General features: G+C 45.6%; 1 non-coding gene across 1 annotated transcript; it reads right to left on the bottom strand.

The window, feature by feature from the left end:
• Window positions 1-764: 764 nt before the first annotated feature.
• trnaa-ugc (transfer RNA alanine (anticodon UGC)) lies at window positions 765-839 on the bottom strand. Its single transcript has one exon. It is a non-coding gene; the product is annotated as a tRNA-Ala (tRNA).
• Window positions 840-21822: the final 20983 nt, after the last annotated feature.

The following is a 21822-nucleotide window of genomic DNA, read 5'->3' as shown; positions in this document are numbered from 1 at the left end:
CAGCTACATAACATCTCAGTACTAATCATCTCTCCCTCCTCATCTCTGGATCTCAACCGAGTCCCCTGAGACTGACTAGAGTTATTAGTCTGGATCCTCCGGCCCCGGGGCGGCCTGCGATGAGGCCATGAGATATTGGACCAAACAGTCAAACCCAATAAGAGCCCATCGATTAGCTGCGGTGAAGAAAGGCGGCCATATTGGACGCACACAGGTGGCTACAAAGAAATTAAAAAAAGAGGGCACAGGAAATGAGGGAGAGGGGAGTGAAGGTGGAGGAGGAACGGAGGACGCTTATTCTCTCTCTCTGTCTCTACCACAAGCTGTGTTTATTTATTTTTTTTTCGTATCCCCGGGGAAGAGTGCTCATTGGCTGCTGCCATAAGAATGAGGGAGCGGAACGAAGGAACGAGAGAGAGAGAGAGAGAGAGAGAGAGAGAGAGAGAGAGAGAGAGAGAGAGAGAGAGAGAGAGAGAGAGAGAGAGAGAGAGAGAGAGAGAGAGAGAGAGAGAGAGAGAAAGCCACAATGACGAAGCCTAACCGCCTCCGAGTGGGGAAACAAACAGAATGAAGAAGCCAAAAGAAAATAACAAACCACATCTGAGTCTCTAAAACTCATCTTCTTTACCCGACAACAGTCATTTTGATGTCACTGTAGGACAGTAGTTACATCTTTACTTCTGTTTGTAGTGACTGGACTATATTTTACATTGACATTTTAGTCATTTAGCGATTTACAGTAGTGAGCGCATACATTTTCATACTGGTCCCCGTGGGAATTGAACCCACAACCCTGCCGTTGCAAGCGCCATGCTCTACCAACTGAGTTACAAGGGACCGCTACCATGACCGAATAATATTCTCAGTGTGTGCATATGTGTGTGTGGCTGCCTGCTTGTGTGCATTCTGTGCCCAACGTACGGGATGAAGTGTCTTGCAACGGGATACGGCGGGCGACTCAGTGGACTGAGGGCGAGAGTGGATCTAATGGTGGTCTTAATGCGCCGTCTGAATAATGAGGGCCTTTGTCTAATAAAACTGGAGGGCCTGCAAATTCCTATAGGGACCCCGAGTAGTTAGAGCAATAACGGTCTATCAAAAGAGGGAGCGCAAAGTGATTACTGAGGGGGTAATAAATACCAGGCCTGTGTGGACGGGGGAGGGGCTTAGATAAGAGACGCTCCCCTCCTCTTCCTGTAGCAATTACACTTCACACACGCCGACACTCAGCCCACTCTGCCACAGTTACCTGATGCTGGGGTAGGGAGACACAAGAGATAACCTAAATATACGTACTGCATTGGTTATTCAGGATAAACATGGAAAATAGGTATAGATGTGTTTATAGATGGTTTATTATACTAGATCGTTTATAGCTCTACTGATTTTTTTATAGACCATTAAATTAGACATGATAAGCCACAGACACACAGTACAGTCAATTACAGAATTAAAACAAATATTCAAATGCTCATGTATAGTATCTGACCCAGACTGCTTCTGCAAACGGGGGAGGCTAAATTATAGCTCTTAAAATCATTCATGACTTTCTAGATAACAACAATAGTTATTTTCAAATACTTCTTGATTTGGGAAATTCTTTACATGCGAGGACGACTAAACTAAGGAACAACAAACACCATGGTATGCATTCCTTTGTCGAGGACACATACCACAGCTGAGACTGGGGTTCTGCGCAAATAAATGGCCCTTACATTTTCAACACGCACAGACACACACACAAGCATGCACACACACACACACACACACACACACAATTACTGCACCACAGAGAGAGAGAGAGAGAGAGAGAGAGAGAGAGAGAGAGACACACCTCTAGCATAGTGCTGACCAGAATGCTTAGTAGGCTACAGCACTGGACACAGCAGCATCACAATCAGAGAGAGACTGCCCAGAGATGCTTAGAGAGAGCTAGAGCACTGACACAGCAGCATCACTATCAATTACTGCCCCAGAGAGAGCGAGAGAGAGAGAGAGAGAGAGAGAGAGAGAGAGAGAGAGAGAGAGAGAGAGAGAGAGAGAGAGAGAGAGAGAGAGAGAGAGAGAGAGAGAGAGAGAGAGAGAGAGAGAGAGAAGAGGTAGAGAAAAGGAGAGTGGTGAGAGGGCGGAGGGGTGGACAGACAGATTCTCGGCAAAAGGAAAGGAGGATGACAGAGGAGGGGAGAAAGTCCTGCTGGCCAGGGCTTTAAGTAAGGGACAGGATGTGGATTAAAGTCTCAGAGTGAGTGGTGGCCGCAGAGGAAGGGAAGGAGGGAAGGAGGGAATGGGGTGGAGAGGGTTGACAGGAGTGAGAGATGGACTTCATCAGGACCCTTGTGTGATAGACTCTGGTCAAGTCGAAATATGTTGCCCCCTCCCTGTCTTTAGGTGTGTGTGTGTACACATTTTCTTGTGCATGTGCACACGTTTTCTTCTGTGTGTGTCCGTGCATATGTATGTGCATGTGTGTGTGCCGGCCAAAACTCCTGTGACAGGCGAGCGATTCACTGCCCCCTCTGGGAGTGACCGATGGCTCCCTACTACAGTCTGGGTGGTGTGATCCTAATGTATAGATGGAGCAGGAGGCTGTCTGTGTACTGACTGAGCTATACACAGAGACACATCAAGTTTAGTTAGACTCCTTATCAAGGATGCCGGTGTAATGTCAACAGGAAACACTACCAGGCTTCTCTACAAAGACGTTATCATCATGTGATTCGTAAGTTGGAATTCATATGCCAGGGGGAATGGTTTAAAAAAATATATATTCTTTTAATTAAACCTTTATTTAACTAGGCAAGTCAGTTAAGAACAAATTCTTATTTACAATGACGGCCTAGGAACAGTGCCTTGTTCAGGGGCTGAATGACAGGTTTTTACCTTGTCAGCTCGGGGATTCAATCTAGCAACCTTTGGGTTACTGGCCCAACTCTCTGACCACTAGGCTACCTGCCGCCCCTGTAACTTTGTAGTGAATGAAATGTAGACTAAAACTCAGAATTAATCCAAATATATTGGAAATGTGGTTTTCTTTATCTTAAGTCTGAAATGTATCATCTTCCCATATCCATAATGTATAGTATGTCTTTCCTAACTACACCAGGTGAATGTAAGCCAGGTCGAGGCCTTGGGCCCTGTTAGAGAAAGCTCTATAGATTTTAGGAGCCTCAGACAGGGTATTGAAGTTTGCTGCTTTTCATAAAGTGGTCCTATGACGAGGCTACGCACCATAAAGAAAAATGACTCTTTTAAAGTGGCAGAATACAGGAGAAGGAAGGGAAGACACAGAGAGGGAGAAAGAGAGAGAGGGAGAAAGAGAGAGAGGGGGAAGAGAGAGAGGGAGAAAGAGAGAGAGGGGGGAAGAGAGAAAGGGGGAAGAGAGAGAGGGAGAAAGAGAGAGAGGGGGAAGAGAGAGAGGGAGAAAGAGAGAGAGGGGGAAGAGAGAGAGGGGGAAGAGAGAGAGGGAGAAAGAGAGAGAGGGGGGAAGAGCGAGAGGGAGAAAGAGAGAGAGGGGGGAAGATAGAGAGGGAGAAAGAAAGAGAGGGGGGAAGATAGAGAGGGAGAAAGAGAGAGAGGGGGAAGAGAGAGAGGGAGAAAGAGAGAGAGGGGGGAAGAGAGAGAGGGGGAAGAGAGAGAGGGAGAAAGAGAGAGAGGGGGGAAGAGCGAGAGGGAGAAAGAGAGAGAGGGGGGAAGATAGAGAGGGAGAAAGAGAGAGAGGGGGGAAGAGAGAGAGGGAGAAAGAGAGAGAGGGGGGAAGATAGAGAGGGAGAAAGAGAGAGAGGGGGGAAGAGAGAGAGGGAGAAAGAGAGAGAGGGGGGAAGATAGAGAGGGAGAAAGAAAGAGAGGGGGGAAGATAGAGAGGGAGAAAGAGAGAGAGGGGGGAAGAGAGAGGGAGAAAGAGAGAGAGGGGGGAAGATAGAGAGGGAGAAAGAGAGAGAGGGGGGAAGATAGAGAGGGAGAAAGAGAGAGAGGGGGGAAGATAGAGAGGGAGAAAGAGAGAGAGGGGGGAAGAGAGAGAGGGAGAAAGAGAGAGAGGGGGGAAGATAGAGAGGGAGAAAGAAAGAGAGGGGGAAGATAGAGAGGGAGAAAGAAAGAGAGGGTGAAGATAGAGAGTGAGAAAGAGAGGGAGAAAGAGAGAGAGGGGGAAGAGAGAGAGGGGGAAGAGAGAGAGGGAGAAAGAGAGAGAGGGGGAAGATAGAGAGGGAGAAAGAGAGAGACGGGGAAGATAGAGAGGGAGAAAGAGAGAGAGGGAGAAAGAGAGAGAGGGGGAAGAGAGAGAGGGAGAAAGAGAGAGAGGGGGAAGAGAGAGAGGAGAAAGAGAGAGAGGGGGAAGATAGAGAGGGAGAAAGAAAGAGAGGGGGAAGATAGAGAGGGAGAAAGAAAGAGAGGGAGAAGATAGAGAGGAGAAAGAGAGAGAGGGGAAAGAGAGAGAGGGGGAAGAGAGAGAGGGAGAAAGAGAGAGAGGGGGAAGAGAGAGAGAGGGGGAAGATATAGAGGGAGAAAGAGAGAGAGGGGGAAGATAGAGAGGGAGAAAGAGAGAGAGGGGAAGAGAGAGAGGAGAACGAGAGAGAGGGGGAAGATAGAGAGGGAGAAAGAGAGAGAGGGGGGAAGATAGAGAGGGAGAAAGAAAGAGAGGGTGAAGATAGAGAGGGAGAAAGAGAGGGAGAAAGAGAGAGAGGGGGAAAGAGAGAGAGGGAGAAAGAGAGAGAGGGAGAAAGAGAGAGAGGGGGGGATATAGAGGGAGAAAGAGAGAGAGGGGGAAGATAGAGAGGGAGAAAGAGAGAGAGGGGAAGAGAGAAGAGGGGGAGAAAGAGAGAGAGGGGGAAGATAGAGAGGGAGAAAGAGAGAGAGGGAGAAAGAGGGAGAAAGAGAGAGAGGGGGGAAGAGAGAGAGGGAGAAAGAGAGAGAGGGGGGAAGAGAGAGAGGGAGAAAGAGAGAGAGGGGGGAAGATAGAGAGGGAGAAAGAGAGAGAGGGGGGAAGATAGAGAGGGAGAAAGAAAGAGAGGGTGAAGATAGAGAGGGAGAAAATGAGGGAGAAAGATAGGGAGAAAGAGAGAGAGGGAGAGGGGGGAAGATAGAGAGGGAGAAAGAGAGAGGGAGAGGGGGGGAGATAGAGAGGAAGAAAGAGGGGGAGAGGGAGAGGAGGGAAGATAGAGAGGGAGAAAGATAAAGATAGAGAGGGAGAAAGAGAGAGAGGGAGAAAGAGAGAGAGGGAGAGGGGGGAAGATAGAGAGGGAGAAAGAGAGAGAGGGAGAAAGAGAGAGAGGGAGAGGGGGGAAGATAGAGAGGGAGAAAGAGAGAGATGGGGAAGATAGAGAGGGAGAAAGAGAGAGGGGGGAAGATAGAGAGGGAGAAAGAGAGAGAGGGGGAGATAGAGAGGGAGAAAGAGAGAGGGGGAAATAGAGAGGGAGAAAGAGAGAGAGGGGGAAGATAGAGAGGAAGAAAGAGAGAGAGGGAGAGGAGGGAAGATAGAGAGGGAGAAAGAGAGAGAGGGGGGAAGACTAGAGAGGTAGAAAGAGAGAGAGGGGGGAAGATGGAGAAAGAGAGAGAGGGGGGAAGATAGAGAGAGAGAGGGAGAAAGAGAGAGAGGGGGGAAGACTAGAGAGGGAGAAAGAGAGAGCGGGGGGAAGATAGAGAGAGAGGGAGAAAGAGAGAGAGGGGGGAAGATAGAGAGGGAGAAAGAGAGAGAGGGGGAAGATAGGGAGGGAGAAAGATAGAGAGAGGGGGGAGATAGAGAGGGAGAAAGAGAGAGAGGGGGGAAGAGAGAGAGGAAGAAAGAGAGAGAGGGAGAGGAGGGAAGATAGAGAGGGAGAAAGAGAGAGAGGGGGGAAGACTAGAGAGGTAGAAAGAGAGAGAGGGGGGAAGATAGAGAGAAAGAGGGAGAAAGAGAGAGAGGGGGAAGATAGAAGAGAGAGAGAGAGGGAGAAAGAGAGAGAGGGGGGAAGACTAGAGAGGGAGAAAGAGAGAGAGGGGGGAAGATAGAGAGAGAGAGGGAGAAAGAGAGAGAGGGGGGAAGATAGAGAGGGAGAAAGAGAGAGAGGGGGAAGATAGGGAGGGAGAAAGAGAGAGAGAGGGGGAAGATAGAGAGGGAGAAAGAGAGAGAGGGAGAAAGAGAGAGAGGGGGAAGATAGAGAGGGAGAAAGAGAGAGAGGGGGGAAGATAGAGAGAGAGAGGGAGAAAGAGAGAGAGGGGGGAAGATAGAGAGAGAGAGGGAGAAAGAGAGAGAGGGGGGAAGATAGAGAGAAAGAGGGAGAAAGAGAGAGAGGGGAAGACTAGAGAGGGAGAAAGAGAGAGAGGGGGGAAGATAGAGAGAGGGGGAAGATAGAGAGAGAGGGAGAAAGAGAGAGAGGGAGGAAGATAGAGAGAGAGGGAGAAAGAGAGAGAGGGAGAGGGGAACTAAAGAAAGAAAAAGTCAGAATGAGAGTGAGAAACAGAGAAAGACAGAAAGGAAGAACGAGTGAGAGAGAGAGAGAGAGAGAGAGAGAGAGAGAGAGAGAGAGAGAGAGAGAGAGAGAGAGAGAGAGAGAGAGAGAGAGAGAGAGAGAAGCAGGGATGAGAGCAGCAGGGAGCCCGGGTCCTTCTGTCCTGTCCCCTCCTCTGCCCATTAAAAACAGAATTCCAGCACTAACTGTTTGTGTTTTCAGTAAACTCCTCCAGAGCCACGGCAGCAGCCAGACCAAGCCAACCCTGCCTGCTGTCCTCTCTCTCTCTCTCTCTCTCTCTCTCTCTCTCTCTCTCTCTCTCTCTCTCTCTCTCTCTCTCTCTCTCTCTCTCTCTCTCTCTCTCTCTCTCTCTCTCTCTCTCTATGTGTTCCTCTCTCTTCAAACCCCTCTCTCTCTTTGTGTTTGTGTCCCCGCTCTCTCTCTGTCTCTCCCCCTCTCTCTTTCTGTCCTTCTCTCCCCCCTCTCTGTACCTCTCTCTCTCTCTCTCTCTCTCTCTCTCTCTCTCTCTCTCTCTCTCTCTCTTTGGGTCCTGTGTGCTATCAACATGTGGCACATGTCCTTGACAGGTCCAGAAGGGGCCTGCTGCATGCTGCACCCGGGGAGATGGGCTGGTGCCATAACCACGCAACCCCCTCTTCCCCTTCTCTCCCTCACTATCTCTCTCTCTCCACCCCCCTCTTTATCTCTCTCCACCCCCTCTCTTTCCCCACTTTCTCTCCCTCGCTTTCCCCCTCTCTATCTCTCTCTCTCCACCCCCTCTCTTTCCCCACTTTCTCTCCTTCTCTTTCTTATTTACATTCTATCTCTGTCTCTTTCCTTAATATTGGGTTGCCGGGGTAAACGGGGGACGAAAGAATCTAATAACTAACAGTGGGGCTTTTTTGGCATTGTTCCTACGCCATCCACTAGACACAGAGGCTGTCTGCAGACACTAATGAAAGGTTAAATGAATAGGATGAAGTGACAGGAGGTACAATAAAGAAACGAGAGAGAGAGACAGAGAGAGAGACAGAGAGAGACAGAGAGAGAGACAGAGAGAGAGAGAGAGAGAGAGAGAGAGAGAGAGAGAGAGAGTGAAGTGGGGGGTTGTAGTAATCCTCAGACCCCCGAGGGGGATCAGCAAGGACAGCCCTCCCTCCGCAGAGTCACATATTTAAAACAGCTTGGGACGGTGTGTGTGTGTGCGTGCACGTGTGTGTCTCAGTGCACGTGGGTCTCTCTCGCCAGCAGGGCACAGATGCTGAGAGGAACTCCAGCATGGGGTTCTTTGATAAATGTTAAGGTCACAGGGAGAGGGGAAGCACAGGGGTTGGAAATGGGGGAGGGGGAGTAGGGCGACATGTCTCGTCTTGTGCCTCTCTCTGACTCTGCCTTGGTGGAATGCAAAGTCCCATGAAAGGAGTCGTCTGAGATGAAGGCGCTCCTCTCGTGTCCCCCTCCCGGCAGTACACACTACCCGTCAGCACTATCCCCAAGCAGCCTTGTTCCTCAAAACACACCTCCACTCCCATTTCCTGTCCTCGCAACTGAAGTTACCCAATACCACCCTAAATATCGTCCCAAAACAGGAAAAATGGGAGAGTGGGATCACAACACAGACAGAAATCTAATCACTCTTAGACTGCTTAATTACTATGATTATGACCATGATAATTATTACCTTATTACCTATAATCACGGGGTCCGACTTCAAACGTGTCAGCCAGGTTCATGGTGATGTATTGTAAAGTTACAGTACAAAGGATTGTGAAATATTCGGTCATCAATTCCAACTGCATATGGGGATGTCGTACAGAGCCTTCAGAAGGTATTCACACCCCTTGACTTTTTCCACATTTTGTTGTGTTACAGCCCGAATTTAAAATGTATTAAATTGAGATGTGTTACTTTCCTACACACAGTACCCCATAATGTCAAATTGGAATTATGTTTTCGAAAATGTTTACAATTGTATTAAAAATGAAAAGCTGAAATATCTTGAATCAATACGTATACAACCCTTTTATCATGGCTAAATAAGTTCAGGAGTCAAATTGTGATTAACAAGTCACATAATAAGTTGCATGGACTCACGCTGTGTGCAATAATAGTGTTTAACATGATTTCTGAATGACTACCGCATCTCTGTACCCCACACATACAATTATATGTAAGGACCCTCAGTCGAGCAGAGAGGTTTTCCAATGCCTTGCAGAGATGGTAGATGGGTAAAAATAAAAAAGCAGACATTGACCATGGAAAAGTTATTAATTACACTAACTACAAAGAAAGGAGTCCTTCCTAACTCAGTTGGAGAGGAAGGAAACCGCTCTGGGATTTCACCATGAGGCCACTCGTGACTTTAAAACAGTAACAGATCTGTAATCTCTGCTGCCAAAGGTGCATCTACAAAGTGTTAACTCAGGGGTGTGAACATTTATTTAAATTATATATTTCTGTATTTCATTTTCAATACATTTTCTAACATTTCTAAAACCTGTTTTTAACTTTGTCATTATGGATTAGCAGTGTCGGTCAGAGCAGGGCCTTGTTTCTATTACAGCATATTGGATGACTGTCACTCACATTCCATTCACCCAGTTCAATGTAACAGTGATAGGTTTAGGCTACTACATGATACTCTAATTTTCCCTGTACCCATCATGAGTTTGCTACAACTTAGCCTATGAATGAAAGTTCACAACGTAGGTGCACACAGGTCGAGAGACAAATTTGAGGCGACAGACAGTGACACATGGACAGACAGTGACATTCAATACCGCCTTGCACACTCTTGCCTGCATCTAGCTGATCTAGGGTGTAATCATTATTCCAACAGTTGCAAATGAGAGTTTCTATTGGACAAATTCAGGTATGCTTTGCTTCCGTTTAAGAATGAATGAATACACTCCTGATCACCCGTAAACACAGTCCACTTTCATAGCAGCCACACTGTATTCCTTCTATGCACTCTCCTTCTCTCACCTTGTCCCTTCACTTGTGGACTTCAATGCACAACACATCAGTTTTATGTGACCAGGCGAAAAAAAACTTCCCACGCCACACAACAGCCTACATCGTTGGCACCATTTTAGCTAAAGTGACGTCATAGTCAGCATAGCTAATATAACTAACATGTTAGTAAACCCGTACAAACATACAGTAACGTTGGTGTGCTGTACAGTCAGTAAGCGGTTACACCGGCGGGCCCCGGTGGCAATAAATTAGTAATACCAAAAACGTATCTTGACTTGGTAGAGTTCCAGTGTTGTGTTGGATAGTCATAGCCAGCTAGCTAATATAGCATCCCTCTGTTTGAGCAGGGTGTTTAGGTCGGCTAAACTAGCTAGCTGCATTTGCAAGCTAAGTAAGTGAAAACAAAATTACAAAATCTCTTCATTTCTCTCTCCTTCATTTTGGAATAAATATAAATTAATTTGTTCAAAACTGTTCAACTCTTTGAGTAAACCACTCAGCGCATTTTATACACTGCAGTGCTAGCTAGCTGTAGTTTATGCTTTCAGAACTATATTAATTATCTCATCCTTTGACTGGGCGGACAACATGTCAGTTCATGCTGCAAGAGCTCTGATAGGCTGGAGGACATCCTCGGGAAGTTGTCATAATTTCTGTGGAAGTCTGTGGAAGGGGCTGAGAACTATGAGCCTCCTAGGTTTTGTATCGAAGTCAATGTACCCAGAGTAGGACGGAAACTAGCTTTGCTCCGGCTATACCATGGTGCTACCCTACAGAGGGTTGTTGAGGCTAGTGTAGACCTTCTTTGTAAAATAGTGTGTTTTAATCAATTGTTTGGTGACGTGATTATATTTAGTATAGTTTTATCTAAAAAGGATAACTTTTTTATGGTTAACGTTTCAATTTTTATGAAATTCACTGAGGAGAATGGTCCTCCACTTCCTCCTCTGAGGAGCCTTCACTGTGTGGTACTGTGTGAAGGGGAGAAAAAAATTTTTTTTTTTTTAAATTCAGGCTGTAACACAACAAAATAAGAATAAGTCAAAGGGCAATGGACACTTTCTGAAGGGACTGTATATTCTCCTGATTGCCTGAGGATATCTGCCATGAAAATGTGGATATAGGCTATTGAATACATAACATTGTAAATATATAGGCATTTATGGCAAATATATTGAATTGTAAATATAGGTATATACACAGAGTGAATAAAACATTAGGAACACCTGAATATTGCGTTGTACCCCCTTTTGCCATCAGAACCGCCTCAATTTGTCGGGGGTATGGACTCTACAAGGTCTCCAAAGCGTTCCACAGGGATGCTGGCTCATGTTGACTCCAATTCTTCCCACAGTTGTGTCAAGTTGGCTGGATGTACTTTGGGGTCTGGACCATTATTGACACACACTGGAAACTGTTGAGTGTGAAAAACCCAGCAGCGTTGCAGTTCTTGACACACTCACACCACCCCGTTCATAGGCAATTCAATATTTTGTCTTGCCCATTCACTCACTGAATGGCACACATACACAATCCATGTCCCAATTGTCTCAGGGCCTAGAAATCCTTCTTTAACCGGTCTCCTCCCCTTCATCTACACTGATTTAAGTGGATTTAACACGTGACATCAGTAAGGGATCATAACTTTCACCTGGTGAGTCTATGTCATGGAAGGTGCAGCTGTTCATAATGTTTTATACACTCAGTGCATATATTTTTAGAATATTGCTGTACAATTTTGAAAATGATGATAACGTAAGAACTGTTTGAGAAGACTGTTTTGGTGGGATGGAGTTTTGGCCTTCCGTGGTGACGTCACCTTGCGTTAATTAGTGAATAGACCAATAATAAAGGGAGTTCCAAACCTCTCTGCCAATAACAGCAAATGTTCAGTTTTCCCCTCCCCACTCAGACCCCTCACGATACTAAATTGTAAGTATATAGTCATACAACATAAGACATGTTGCATATATTTAATCATATAGGCGTAATTATAGAGACATACAGGGTATATTTGTCAGTGTTGTCACCGGACCTCATCCCAGCAGGAAGCTTTCAATTGAATTTCATCCAATCAGTCTTATTGAGTTACTGCCGTATGCTACAGTACTGCCCCAACGCGAATTCAATTCCCTGTCCAGCTGTAAGGCTTGAACTGGACCTAATAAAAATAGCTTTTCACCACTCTCACAACCTTTTGAGGGGCCCAATTAATGTGCGAGATATAAAAAATGATGTGCGCGGCGTAATTCATTGCATAGTCATAATTACGTCATTCAGAAATGTAGAGCTCTCTTTGAAAGCAACTGTGAGTGGAAATATAATATAAATATACCCGATCATTTCCTGTTAGATAAACTAAAGCTTCAAGCAGCTCTGAGTCACAGAGAGAGAATAAGACACAAAACAGAAAGGCATCGTCCTAGATCTGCATGGTACTAGATCTGCATGGTACTAGATCTGCATGGTACTAGATCTGCATGGTACTAGATCTGCATCATACTAGATCTGCATCATACTAGATCAGCATGGTACTAGATCAGCATTGGACTAGATCTGCATCGTACTAGATCAGCATCGTCCTAGATATGCACTGTACTAGATCAACATGGTACTAGATCTGCATCATTCTAGATCTGCATCATTCTAGATCAGCATGGTACTAGATCTGCATGGTACTAGATCTGCATGGTACTTGAACTGCATGGTACTAGATCTGCATGGTACTAGATCTGCATGGTACTAGATCTGCATCGTGCTAGATCAGCATCATACTAGATCAGCATCGTACTAAATCATTATCATTCCATGTTCAAGCAGATATAGCTTGACTGAAACATATTATCTCAATTACTCCAACTACCTCGTACCCCTGCACATTGACTCGGTACCAGTACTCCTTGTATATAGCCTCGTTATTGTTATTTTCTTGTTAATATTTCTTTTTTTTAAATTTAGCTAATTTTTCTTACTTTTTTACTGCATTATTGGGAAAGGGCTCGTAAGTAAGCATTTCACGGGAAAATGTATACACCTGTTGTATTCAGCACATGTGACACATACAATTTCATTTGAAGGAGGTTGTCAATGTGAAATGTTGTGGTTCTACAAAAGCTGAGGAGGAGCCAAATTACAACAAAAACATTGCTTAAGACGAACTGAACCTTCATATGAAAATGAGACATCAGGCAAGTAATAAAGTCATGAAGACACAAAGCCTGAAGCAGCTTCCACTGAATCCTTCCCTTAACAGACACCTATAGACGGACTCCCTGGGGTGTCTGACTGGGAGATTCACACGTGGGCCTCTACCACTGCTACTAACACTAACACCAGCAACCAGATCATGTGTTGAAACCACAGGCCCTAACTTAGACACAACCCATCTGATACTGTTACTCTTTAAACTGGTTCCATAGGACAGATGGAACTCATGGTTGTAAGTGGCATAATGATGATGAGTGCTTAGAGACATGTTCAAAACTGAAAGTTTTGTTGGGGTAAAGAAGAAGAAAGGAAGAGAGAGAGAGAGAATCGTTAAAAGTCGATTCAGGTGAAAATAACATTGTCCCTGACTGGGTTAGACACTCAAGCAAATAATTCCAAAGTCAACATGCTACTTTTCAGTTCCTCAGGAATTATTCATGGGACACCACTTATCTTGTCATATCTGATTTCTTCCACTGTAGTTTTTGGAGGGGAGGAAGGCAGGAAAGACACCTTTAGGGCAAATTATTCTCATTTAATCAAATCACTCCATGTGGCCCAAGGGGATCTACTCCAAGACACTCAAATCACTCCATGTGGCCCAAGGGGGTCTACTCCAAAGACACTCAAATCACTCCATGTGGCCCAAGGGGGTCTACTCCAAGACACTCAAATCACTCCATGTGGCCCAAGGGGGTCTACTCCAAGACACTCAAATCACTCCATGTGGCCCAAAGGGGTCTACTCCAAGACACTCAAATCACTCCATGTGGCCCAAGGGGTCTACTCCAAGACACTCAAATCACTCCATGTGGCCCAAGGGGTCTACTCCAAGACACTCAAATCACTCCATGTGGCCCAAAGGGGTCTACTCCAAGACACTCAAATCACTCCATGTGGCCCAAGGGGGTCTACTCCAAGACACTCAAATCACTCCATGTGGCCCAAGGGGGTCTACTCCAAGACACTCAAATCACTCCATGTGGCCCAAGGGGGTCTACTCCAAGACACTCAAATCACTCCATGTGGCCCAAGGGGGTCTACTCCAAGACACTCAAATCACTCCATGTGGCCCAAGGGGGTCTACTCCAAGACACTCAAATCACTCCATGTGGCCCAAGGGGGTCTACTCCAAGACACTCAAATCACTCCATGTGGCCCAAGGGGTCTACTCCAAGACACTCAAATCACTCCATGTGGCCCAAGGGGGTCTACTCCAAGACACTCAAATCACTCCATGTGGCCCAAGGGGGTCTACTCCAAGACACTCAAATCACTCCATGTGGCCCAAGGGGGTCTACTCCAAGACACTCAAATCACTCCATGTGGCCCAAAGACACTCAAATCACTCCATGTGGCCCAAGGGGGTCTACTCCAAGACACTCAAATCACTCCATGTGGCCCAAGGGGGTCTACTCCAAGACACTCAAATCACTCCATGTGGCCCAAGGGGGTCTACTCCAAGACACTCAAATCACTCCATGTGGCCCAAGGGGTCTACTCCAAGACACTCAAATCACTCCATGTGGCCCAAGGGGGTCTACTCCAAGACACTCAAATCACTCCATGTGGCCCAAGGGGGTCTACTCCAAGACACTCAAATCACTCCATGTGGCCCAAGGGGGTCTACTCCAAGACACTCAAATCACTCCATGTGGCCCAAGGGGGTCTACTCCAAGACACTCAAATCACTCCATGTGGCCCAAGGGGTCTACTCCAAGACACTCAAATCACTCCATGTGGCCCAAGGGGGTCTACTCCAAGACACTCAAATCACTCCATGTGGCCCAAGGGGGTCTACTCCAAGACACTCAAATCACTCCATGTGGCCCAAGGGGGTCTACTCCAAGACACTCAAATCACTCCATGTGGCCCAAGGGGGTCTACACTCCAAGACACTCAAATCACTCCATGTGGCCCAAGGGGGTCTACTCCAAGACACTCAAATCACTCCATGTGGCCCAAGGGGGTCTACTCCAAGACACTCAAATCACTCCATGTGGCCCAAGGGGGTCTACTCCAAGACACTCAAATCACTCCATGTGGCCCAAGGGGGTCTACTCCAAGACACTCAAATCACTCCATGTGGCCCAAGGGGGTCTACTCCAAGACACTCAAATCACTCCATGTGGCCCAAGGGGGTCTACTCCAAGACACTCAAATCACTCCATGTGGCCCAAGGGGGTCTACTCCAAGACACTCAAATCACTCCATGTGGCCCAAGGGGGTCTACTCCAAGACACTCAAATCACTCCATGTGGCCCAAGGGGGTCTACTCCAAGACACTCAAATCACTCCATGTGGCCCAAGGGGGTCTACTCCAAGACACTCAAATCACTCCATGTGGCCCAAGGGGGTCTACTCCAAGACACTCAAATCACTCCATGTGGCCCAAGGGGGTCTACTCCAAGACACTCAAATCACTCCATGTGGCCCAAGGGGGTCTACTCCAAGACACTCAAATCACTCCATGTGGCCCAAGGGGGTCTACTCCAAGACACTCAAATCACTCCATGTGGCCCAAGGGGGTCTACTCCAAGACACTCAAATCACTCCATGTGGCCCAAGGGGGTCTACTCCAAGACACTCAAATCACTCCATGTGACCCAAGGGGGTCTACTCCAAGACACTCAAATCACTCCATGTGGCCCAAGGGGTCTACTCCAAGACACTCAAATCACTCCATGTGACCCAAGGGGGTCTACTCCAAGACACTCAAATCACTCCATGTGGCCCAAGGGGGTCTACTCCAAGACACTCAAATCACTCCATGTGGCCCAAGGGGGTCTACTCCAAGACACTCAAATCACTCCATGTGGCCCAAGGGGGTCTACTCCAAGACACTCAAATCACTCCATGTGGCCCAAGGGGGTCTACTCCAAGACACTCAAATCACTCCATGTGGCCCAAGGGGGTCTACTCCAAGACACTCAAATCACTCCATGTGGCCCAAGGGGGTCTACTCCAAGACACTCAAATCACTCCATGTGGCCCAAGGGGGTCTACTCCAAGACACTCAAATCACTCCATGTGGCCCAAGGGGGTCTACTCCAAGACACTCAAATCACTCCATGTGGCCCAAGGGGTCTACTCCAAGACACTCAAATCACTCCATGTGGCCCAAGGGGGTCTACTCCAAGACACTCAAATCACTCCATGTGGCCCAAGGGGGTCTACTCCAAGACACTCAAATCACTCCATGTGGCCCAAGGGGGTCTACTCCAAGACACTCAAATCACTCCATGTGGCCCAAGGGGGTCTACTCCAAGACACTCAAATCACTCCATGTGGCCCAAGGGGTCTACTCCAAGACACTCAAATCACTCCATGTGGCCCAAGGGGGTCTACTCCAAGACACTCAAATCACTCCATGTGGCCCAAGGGGGTCTACTCACTCAAATCACTCCATGTGGCCCACAAGACACTCAAATCACTCCATGTGGCCCAAGGGGGTCTACTCCAAGACACTCAAATCACTCCATGTGGCCCAAGGGGGTCTACTCCAAGACACTCAAATCACTCCATGTGGCCCAAGGGGTCTACTCCAAGACACTCAAATCACTCCATGTGGCCCAAGGGGGTCTACTCCAAGACACTCAAATCACTCCATGTGGCCCAAAGGGGTCTACTCCAAGACACTCAAATCACTCCATGTGGCCCAAAGGGGTCTACTCCAAGACACTCAAGGCACTAGAAGGTGGGCTAATGGTTCTCACACCCACACAAAAAAAACTCTTCAGTGAGATGCAATGTAAAAAGTGTTAGCTGTTTCAACTTAAAAATATGAATTACCTTGTTGGCGTAAAATGTTAAGTAATGTATACTTTTTACAGTGGTGGGCTTACAGAAAAGGGGAGGAATACTGAGAAAAAGAGAGAAAAAATGTAGTGAGAGTGGGAGAAAGGCAGACAGGGTTCTGGAGTTCCCATCATTTCTACACCGAATCTCCCGGCTCTTTCCACATGGCACGACGTCGAACAACTTACTCCGGGAGTAGGCTAGTGAGTCCGAGAGAGCTATAAAATATAAATTATACCACATAACCTTATACCTCCCAGTTGAGTCATTCAGTTACACTGAGACTCCTGTTGGTTACACAGACAGCCATAGCTCTCTCTCTACTCTCTCTCTCTACTCTCTCTCTCTCTCTACTCTCTCCATTTCTATAGTGTCGACATGAATGACTTCCTCTCCCCCTTAAAGAACGTATGGATTACAGCTGAACTGTAATTTCCCTACCGATCATTCCCTAGCCAACCCGGTGACATTGAAGTGTTTATTTTACACTGGCGGCCCATAATTAGTTCTGTGCAAAATCAATTAGGCCCAGTGCAAAATGACGTCCGAATCGTAAAGGAATGGTGACTGTGTGTTCCGTGACACGGTAAAATAAAATATAAACCGCGCAGTCGTGTATTTCTCAGCAGCACCGCAGTTGGTCTGAATGGCTGCTATCATTTCTCCTCTTGAACAAATAAAGAGTTTGTGGGAGTGTAATGCACACGCCTTGTGCATGTTTAAAGTAACAGTCCAAACCTTTACTGTAAAACAGAACAGTTAGTTGAGTTCTCCTTTGATTACTTAGCGTTACTCACCAATTTGAAACATATTCATGTATTATTAAGATGGGATACATACAACGTCTAGACTAACCTCACTTTAAAAAAGTGACTAGTCCTGTATGTATGCGCTTCATTGCATTTTTTGGAGAAATACTTAACTGTACGCAAACAAGTGTCATTTTACAGCTCAAACATTTCTCCCAGCTTCTAGTCTTAAGACTCGGCTTGTGATCTGATACACATCGACGGTATTGTCCTTTTAAAACTCTTCACAGAGATATTAACTAGAGGACAATTACGCCTGCAAGACAAAACACATCTTAAATCTTCATGTAAAAACTATCATTTCACTTATTCATTTGAAACCTGGGGTGGAAAAGTGTGTCCAAATGGTAGAATGTCTTAAGAGGGAATTGGAGAAAGTCTATGCAAGTGTGTGTGTATTTGATTTTCTTCCCTCCGCGCTGGGGGAAAAAGGTAATTAATGTCTACCAAATGTATATTGTTTTAAATCAAGTACATCTCCCACTGTGCTTTTTATTAAGTTACTGCCTGAGATCTAATTTGTTTGAAGATTTCACAGTATCTTTGTTTAGTCCTAATGCCTGCAGCTTCGGTTTCAGTGTCCTTTTCAAAGGCTTTTGTCTCCAGCCACCAAGACGTTCAGAACCCCTTTCTCTCAAAATATGACCTTTTCTATCATTGCCAAGACACACTATCGCTAACACCAAGGCTTTATTAGAAGAGTGGACGAGTGGAGAGGAGCAGGGAGATATCAGGTTGTGTGTGTCTTTTGTTTAACTATCCTTGTGGGTACCAGAATTCCTCACAAGGGTAGTAAAACATGACAATTCGGACATGGGGGACATTTTACCGGTCCCCACAAGACAAAATGCTATTTTAGGCTGAGAGGTTAGGTTTAGGATTACAATTAGGGTTAGGGTTAGAATTAAGGTTAGGGTTACAGTAGGTATAGCTTTAGAGTTAGGGTTAGGTTTAGGGTTAAGGTTAAGGAAAGGGCATTTCACAGTAAAGTCTACACCTGTTGTATTGGGTGCATGTGACAAATACCATTTGATTTGAAGGGAGGTTGTCAATGTGAAATGTTGTGGTTCTACAAAAGCTGAGGAGGAGCCAAATTACAACAAAAACATTGCTTAAGACGAACTGAACCTTCATATGAAAATGAGACATCAGGCAAGTAATAAAGTCACGAAGACACAAAGCCTGAAGCAGCTTCCACTCAATCCTTCCCTTAACAGACACCTATAGACGGACTCCCTGGGGTGTCTGACTGGGAGATTCACACCCTAGATTTAGGGTTAGGGAAAATAGGATTTTGGATAGGAATCAATTATTTGGTCCACACAGGAGAGCAATAGAAAAGTGTGTATGTGTGTGGCATGGTGTTCCACCCCTCCACTGAGTAAACAAGAGCATTGTTGTTGTGTTTCTGGGTTATTGATGTGTTTCTGGGTTGTTTGAGCAGAACGGGTAGAAGCAGTAGATACCTGTCTGGGTGACACACTTCCCTTTATTTCCCTGCCTCTTTCCCCCCCTCCCTCTATCTGTCTCCTGCCCTTTGTTGACAAAAGTATCTTGGTGATGGCAAAAAGTGTACATGGAGACATGAGGCGTCGGTTCATACACACATACACATACACGCGCACACACACACAATCCCTTCTCATCACAAAAGACACTCAAATGAGAGAGAAAACACCGCCATATTTTTAAATCGGTTCAACCTCATCACTTAACACCCAGTCTCAATGAAGAGAGAACAAGGAGGGAGAGAGGGAAAAAAATACCATAAAAACTCCTTAAAGAGGAGAGAAAAGAAGAGAGAGATCAAATGATCCAGGCGGTGGGGACAGGCGGCGCGGGGTCAGAGCAAGAGAGCACCAAGCAGCCCTGCTCTTCATTAACACTGGCTCTCAGGGGGTCCAGACTGGCCCTACCTGTCCATGAGATTATTGAACCGGCTAACCAGCAGCTCCCCTCTTCAAGACTAACCAGCAGCTCCCCTCTCCAACTCCTCAGTCAAGGCCCAGAGGAATCCCAGCCCACCGCCACTGCTGTCTGACAACTCTGGCCCTGAGCTTCTCTGTCTGCTACATGGAAGAAGTGCTCCTGCTTCTTCATTGTCTTCTCCCTCCCTTCACTCTTCGTTCCATGTATCACTTTTACTGTCTTTTCCAATCTTCTACTTTTGTCTTATTTTCTTTACCCCCCTTCCCTTTTTAGCTCTCCTTCTCTCCCGTCCTCTACTTTACTTGCCCTGTCCTTTCCTTGTCTGAACCTCGACAGAGAGAAAGGGAGAGAGAGAGAGAGAGAGAGAGAGAGAGAGAGAGAGAGAGAGAGAGAGAGAGAGAGAGAGAGAGAGAGAGAGAACGACAGAGTGTCGACTTGCGACATGGCAGGCAAGATGAAATGCATGTGAAAAGGCCCAGGCTAGTAGCAGCAGCAGATAAAAGTAATCAAATAATACTCCTGGAATGCAAATAGGCATCTCTGACTGCAGCACAACCATGAAACATCACTGACAGGCTCCCCAGATTAGGACTAAACATTATGCACAGCGCTGAACCTATAAACTGAGTGGAGCAGTCAAAGTGAAGGAGGGAACAGGCTCTTTTCTGTGGTGTAGAAGGGGCCTGTGATCTTTTTCTCTCTACCTCTCTCCCGACTCCTCTACCCTTCAGAAATGTCCATGTAGAAATGTGTTACTCTGGCATGAAATGCCTCTGTGTTCTGCTCAACTCCGATTGCCTGACTTATAGGGAAGGTGGAAGCAAGGCCACATAGACATAGACACACACGTAGGCTACATGAATGCATGACAGAGAGAATGTATTAACACTGTACGCTAATACATTGTAAATGGTTCAGTCTTCCACAATACAATGTATTTTAGATTGTATACATGTACTCAACCAGCTGTTGCAAAAATAGTTTTTCTGATACGCACAATTTTTTTGGGGGGGGCCCTCAAGTCAAGACATAAAAACACCTAAAAACTACTGTATTTAATAAAACTGAAAACATCTTATAATAACATCAAATTCACAGCTGTAGGCTGTGTGTTTGTTTGTTTTTAGGAAGCTGCACAATTTCCTGGTACACTCTAGGAAACCAAATGAAACCAAGCCAAGAGCTACGAGTATCACTGTATCACACATTAATCACTTAAAAGTCACTTCAAAAGTTGTTCAAGTATTTCAACCCATTAGTACTACGTGCATGTTAAATGTGTAACACAGGAATATATTCATCATATGGAAATGTTTACAAAATGATAAAGTTCTGTTTGGAAAGGGTTCAAATTGAGAGTGCAAAATAGTGGGATTTGTTTTTGTTATGATACGTTTTTGATATAGCACTGTGTAAATATATACAGAAATGTACTATTGATGATGTTTTACATTGCTTTACATGGTGTCATCTTTAAAATAGCATTTAAAATAGTATATTTTGTTGTGTATTCTATCATCATTTGTTTAATCAAAGGTAGGCTATATTGTGTAGGCCAAAGACTGGAGTGAGTAGTTGACACTGAAAAATGTCCCTGTATAATCGTTATGCACGCTCTAACAATCAACATGATCTGAAAGTGACATCGTGACAATTATCACTGACCGTGTACGTTCATAAATTTAAGAGGGGGGAAAATATGTTCGGGACATTTTGTAAAAAGTTTCAGTATGGTTAAACTGTCTGTCTGACTGTGCTCAATAATGGGCACTAGGGGTAAATTCACACAGCTCCATTTTCAAGATCAAGAAACACAAAACAACAAAATTGTAACGCCTAAAATAATATTAATTCTCATTTATATAAGTTATAATAATGTTATAATAATGTGCGTTGCAGTGAGGAGTTTTATATGGGCCACCAACATGTTGATTGAATAAGATTCACATAAGGTAGGCTAAATAGAAGTTGTATTATAATAACAGTCTATAAAAGCCTATTTTAAATATTGCCTATATCCAAAACAAAATATAATATTTGTAAAGTATGTGGAAAGAGTAAACAAAATATCATGAATGCATGAATTATTTGTGTGCATTAATTATTTACAACTTTCTTGGGGCAATAATAGGCCATACAGGCCAGGCGCCTGTTAGAAAAAGTTATATCAATGTTTGTAATCCAGCTCCATACCTGATGCAGGGCTTCATTTGAATGGGTAAACAGTTTCAAAATCATATTTACCATTTCTGCATGTTGTTTATGGAAGACACGGGTCCTGGGCTCTCGAACTTGCCGTCCTCGAATGTCTGATTTCGCCCTCAAGTGGGGACTTCTCCCCTGATATATTACAGTCTGAAGTAATTAAAAAGTCGGCGTCGTCCCCGCAAGAAAAGTATTGACTCGTGCGCAATAACAGCTTTGTGACATTTGATTGAAAACGGAGACGCGTCTTCGTTTCAGGTTTTGATCCTGAGAAATGAACACTGTCTGGTTCAATGAGAAAATACGTTCCTTGTCAGAGCAGAACAGAATACGTTGCTTTGGAACACACCGTCGGTCTCGGGATATGAATGCAGGCAGAGGCACGACTGTCCCCTTCCAAAACGTGAACCGGGAGATGCCGAGGGAAATCGCTGACAGCGTCTTCGGGAAAAAAAAGGCGAATAAATCTATGCTTG

The sequence above is a fragment of the Oncorhynchus keta genome, unplaced genomic scaffold, assembly GCF_023373465.1.
Source record: "Oncorhynchus keta strain PuntledgeMale-10-30-2019 unplaced genomic scaffold, Oket_V2 Un_contig_24616_pilon_pilon, whole genome shotgun sequence".
Lineage (NCBI taxonomy): Eukaryota > Metazoa > Chordata > Actinopteri > Salmoniformes > Salmonidae > Oncorhynchus > Oncorhynchus keta.
This window is presented reverse-complemented; position numbering and strand designations above follow the sequence as displayed.